The sequence below is a fragment of the Cebus imitator genome, unplaced genomic scaffold (genome assembly GCF_001604975.1).
Source record: "Cebus imitator isolate Cc_AM_T3 unplaced genomic scaffold, Cebus_imitator-1.0 Scaffold49, whole genome shotgun sequence".
Taxonomy (NCBI): Eukaryota; Metazoa; Chordata; class Mammalia; order Primates; family Cebidae; genus Cebus; species Cebus imitator.
In genome coordinates, this window is record NW_016107364.1 from 8,854,272 (window position 1) to 8,860,033 (window position 5,762).

Below are 5,762 nucleotides of genomic sequence, written 5' to 3' on the forward strand. Positions count from 1 at the left end.
ATCAAAATGCTAATCAGATATCCAGGCCAGAACCTAAAATGCAAGCTCAAAAATGTTGCTTCTTTTCTCTTTAACCTCACATTTAAAACACTTAAAGACTAGTTTTAATTTTCAGAGTAGTTTTAGGTTTACAGGAAAATGGTGCCCAGAGTACAGAGTCCTGCGCTTTCTCTCCTTCCTCCCACTGTCTGTCCTGTTGTTCTTACCTTGGTGTGGTGTATTGATTACCTCTGATGAGCCATTACTGTTGCATTAGTATTAACTGAAGTGCGTAGTGTCCATTAGGGCTCTGTCTGTGTTGTGCAGTCCTATGAGCTTTGACAAGCATGTAATGTCATACTTACACCACTACGATAAGAACACAAGATGAGATCTCAAAAACTTCTAAGTGCAGACAACATTAACTACAGGCACAGGTCCCTGGAGCTTATTCAACACACATACCTGAAACATTTCACCTGGTGAACAAACCCTGGTCCCTCCTCCCCCAGCCCTGGCACCCACCACTCTACCCTCTGCTTCCATGAGTCTGACTGTTTTTGGCAGCCCCTGTAAGCGCAATCACAGTATCAGATGGACCCGGAGGACAATGTGCCAAGTGAAATAAGGCAGGCACAGAAGGAAAGAGTCATTCATTTGTTGTGATCATATCTTTACAAGAAGCCTGGGATAACACAGGCATGGAAGAGCTGTTTTTCTGAGTGAATAAATAGTATTGATTAGAGTAAACATTTTGTGCAGTGAGAGCAGCCAGCTGGCGGCACAGGCTCTGGTGGGCACTGGGGTGTGCAGGTGTTTCCCCTCCAGGGCACAGGATGTATTGCCCACAGTCCTCAGGCGTCAGACCCCTCACGTCCCTACGGTGAGTGCTGCCTGGCCGGAGGTTATGGCCTTCCTGGGGCAGCCTCCATTCCCAACAGGGTGTGAAAAGCCCAGCCCCTCATCCTGATTCAGAACAACTCAATACCATCCCAGCTCCCCGTGTGGGTGTGAATGGTCCCTCTTGAGGCTGTGTCTCTGCCAGGCTTTTACCTTCTCCCTAAAACTGATCCCAAGAGAGATCCCTTCATGTAAATAAGCCCTGACATGCTGATCTTCACCTTGAAGTCAGCTTCTAATGGAGTCTAACCTGTGATACAGGCTTCCACTAATTTGCAGGAGAATCAGGAGAAAACCAGATTTTTATGTGAAAAACTAAAAAGCAAAATGGTTTCAATTGATGATGACTTGGTTGCCCTGTGAGGAGTGGGGTGGGGAACAAGGGAAACCAGAGGAATGAAGCGAGGGCCTCTCCGGTGCCTTCGGTAGGAGGAGGAGACAGCGACGCTGCACCCAGGCGTCACAAAGCCCTGTGCCATGAACACAAACATCACCACGTCGTGGGTGAGTGAATTGGGCCCGGTCACAGTAGACAACCTTCTGAAGTCATTTTGCTGTAAGCTGCAGAGTCAAACTCCAGAGAGCAAGCCCTGTTACAAGACATCATCTCCTGGCTTAATCAGTAGTAAAGGTGTTGTTTATGTGATTTCAGCCATATAATCCTCAGAACTTCAAGTTAGGGCAAAGAAGGTCAAGACGGTGATCATATTCTCTTATTTTTATTTCAGACTGGAGTGCAGGGTGTGAGCACAGCACACTCTTACTCTGGGCTCAAGCAGTCCTCCCACCTCAGCCTCCAGAGCAGCTGGGACTGTGGGCACACAGAACTATGACTGACTAATTAAATACATGTGTAGAGATGTGGTCTTGCTATGTTTCCCAGGCTGGTCTTTAACCCCTGAGCCCAAGCAATTTGCTCACCTTGGCCTCCCAAAGTGTTGGGGTGGACTGCACATCACCAGGAGCTCTGCCTGCAACAGGACAGGAGGGCTTGGGCAGGATGAAGCCGTCTCTTTAGAGCACACCCGCATCTCTACAGGGAGGACTCCAATGCAGACACTGAGGGAGGAGCTGCAGGTGCAGCTGATGCCAATCAATCAGGGCATTGCTACCTGGGGAAAAGCTTTCAGGCTGGCTTCCAAGAGGGCCGCGGAGTGGCAGTCATTCTCTTCTTAAATTCACCCTTGTCTAGGCTCTGAGTTCGTTAATATACAAGAGAGCATCTCCATTTCTCAGTGGTAGACACAGCGTAACCAAGAGCACGACACTCGTGGATAAAGCTGGAATTTGCAGTAAGCCCACACCATCCACGAGACTTTCACTACCTTCAGCCTGCATGGAAGCCACTCTGCTCATGACGAGAAGCCATTTCAGCATGTTAAAGTGAAGACTCACTGTCCCGAGGATGGGTGGAAAGCCACTCTGCTCATGATGAGAAGTCCTTTCATCATATAAAAGCGAAGGCTTTCTCCAACGTAAAAAGTCGCTTGCGCAATGTGTTATTGAGCATCGCCATGGAGGCTGTGGAAAGTCAGAGATGCCATCTAGAGCTTTGCACCTGCACAAACCCCGGCTGGACTTGCTCCTCCCCACACCCCACACCTTTAAGGTCGACAGCGCCACAAAACTTCTAAATCTTTCTGACTCTATTTCTCTTTTCTGGGACCTCCTGCCATCTCCCGGTCTCTTTTTCGGAATATCGTAGTTTTATCCTAGCTCTTGGAAATAGCAACCCCCTCCAACAATTACTGTTTCATACTGTATAAAACACACTATTTCCTTAAAATTTGGGTTCAGCCGCTGTAATTAGACATCACATGTTACAACGCTTTTGGCCTTGCAGGCTCCAGGTTCTAGAATATTGACACTCACTGGGTAAATTCTTGAGGTCCTTAGCCACAGTAGGAAAGGCTTCATCAGAGGCATTGGAATACTATAAAGATTGTAGCTTAGGTTCCCTCAGCTCTGGAAAATACCATACTTCCACGGTCGTGGCCCCATGAGCCTCAGCGTCCCGCTCCAGGACCCAGCACTGGCCGCCTCTTTTTGGATGAATGTAGCATTTCTTAGTGCACAGTGGATCAACTTGGGGTGAGTTGTGGCCGGCTTGGGAGACACCTTGTGTTCTAAGATTATTTGTCTATTTTTTCTCTTAGGTGTTGATTTCATAATTTAACTTTTACAAGCTTTCCTCACTGTCGAGTTCTGGTGAGGCTTCACGTGGTAACTGCCTAACTACAATGCTTTTGAGCCTGCAACAATCAAGACCAACAATAGCAAGCTGGCTTAAGAAGTCCGTGTAATCCCTGAAAATAGCCTGTGTGGTTAGAGTCAGATTTATAAAACGCAGGAAGCGTAATCTTACTCAGAACTGACGGTACCAGCCAGCCTTTCTTTTGCCATGCTTCCTGCATTTTATTTAGAAGGGGGTGGTATACAGACCCATCCTGAGACCCTGATGACAGCTGACAACTCTCTCCTGTGAAAAAAGCACAACCTCCCTCTGCTTCCTCCACATGGGCACACACACAAACATATGCACTCGCACACATACACACAGAGATACACACATACCTACACACACTCATGCAACCACAGGTACTCACATAGACACACACACACACACGGAGATACACACATACCAAGAGCACACACACATATTCATTGGCACTCTAATACATATACACATATATACATATACACACAGAGACACGCATATACATACAACACACACATATCCACAGACACAGACACTCACACACATACCCAGACACACACACATACACATGCACATACACACAGAATATATATATATATATATATTTGAAGTGAAGGTTGTAACTGACAGGCATAGGAGTTTATAATGTATAAGTGGTACACAACACAAACAATGTGATCACATTCAGTCTCAATTATAGATGTTTCCTTTTTTAGTATATTTTTAGAATTTGAGGACTAGGAAACAGATGGACAGATGTTAAAGCTTTTAGGAGGAGACAATTTAGTTATCAGAACATAACTAGTAAATTAGTAATGGGAACATTCTCTGTGACATGAGCTAACCCTATTTTTTTGCATTTTAACTGCTGCTCTAAGGGGGCCCACCCCTTCCATTTCTTACGAACGTCTTGGCAGTTGCTGGCTCTGGTGCTGCTCAGTCACAGTGTGGGGGAGGGGTGGGAGCAGAGATAAAACCCCTCACACACGCAGCTTCCCCCTCCTGACATCTGATCAGGCTTGATGCCTTATCCATGAAAAATTCACACTCAACGTGCATTATGTGTCATTTGATATTGATGTAATGACATCTGTGCTGATTGGTGGAAGTACACGATACCTTTCATGAGTCAAAATAGCTCTTCCCTATCCCATTCTCACAATGGGAAAATGGTGCGTCTCTTGGCCATTGGCCATTGGCCTCTCACCTGCACATACACCTCTCAGGCCCTCACAGCCCAGCCTGCAGCAACTTTTGGCAGAGACTGTAAATGTGTTTTCTCCCGTGAGATTTTGTTATATAATCTCTTCATTACTTTGGTGCATGAACTATTAACCACTTCCATCAACTACGTGCTGCAAACAGTCAGTGATGTTGCTTCCTTTCAGTCATTAACAAACACGTGAGATATTATGATGCTGTATATAGAGCCCTGGAGAATTTGAATTAATTCTCTTGCATTTTTCTTCCCACGATGAGACTTGAGAGCATAATGTCTTAAGTCATTGTTTTCTGTTTTCAGATTTGTATCTGAACAATTACTTTTTCAATTTCTCTTAAGACCAAAACAAAGTTTTGAAGATCCTAGAAAGGGGTTGATGTTAGCACCTGCAGCCCTTGCTGCAGCTCCCCAAGGAACTGGGCACTAGGAATTCTTTTCCACAATCTTACCATGTTCACATAATTCTCATTTTGCACAAGTTTTCAGAATGCTACTAAAATTAAAAAGGTCAATTATTTAGAGCACAGGCTGTGCATTGCAGAGATGGCCATGTTTTGCAATGTGGCCTCAGAACGTGTGATGAGGTGTTGGAGCTGAGAAGTGGCTCCTCCTTACAATAGGAGGCAGAGTCACGGTGTTTGGGTGCTCACAGCAAACTGAGAAATGAGTTGTTTCATGAAGGTGGACTTTGTGGATCAGAACGTGATCTGTCTTAGCACACGTTCCCTGTACACTTGAGAAGAAGAACGTGCATTCTGCTGTGGGCTGGATGGCACAGTCTCTCAATGTCAGTTAGATCAAGTTGATTGATTGACACTTTGGGTCATCTATATCTTTACTGATTTTGTTTACTATTATACTGCAAGTCCTAGCCAGAGCAACTAGGTAAGAGAAAGACATAAAGGGTATCCAAATTAGAAAGGAAGAAATCAAATTAGGCTTGTTTACAGACAATGGGATCTTATACTTAGAAGAAATTAAAGATTCCACCCAAATAAAACCTGTTAGAACTGGTAAGCATATGACACAATAAAAAAAAAAAAAAAGCATATGACACAAAACCAGAATCCATGATTTCTAGGCCACCAAATGAACAACTTATTCAACCCTCGCTGCAGCTCCGATGGAGAAAGGGCATGGAGGCAGACACTCCCTGCTTTAGAACAAGAGAAGGGGGAAAACTGACATCAACGACTTTCCTGACACTCATCAAGGAGCTGAGGTTGTAAAACAAACTGCCGCCTCCAATCTGAATAAACAGGAGAATCCAACTGAATGTGGCACCAGAGGAGTAGAAGTCCCTGAATGCCGTGTGTGGTAGGACCTCGTGCTGGCTGTAGCTTTGACAAAGGTCTCAAGGTCAAGAGAGGATCAGTGAGAGAGCCAGTGGCTCCTTGGGGCTGCAGCCACGGAGCGCTTTGGGGTTCTCATGCAGGGGCTCAC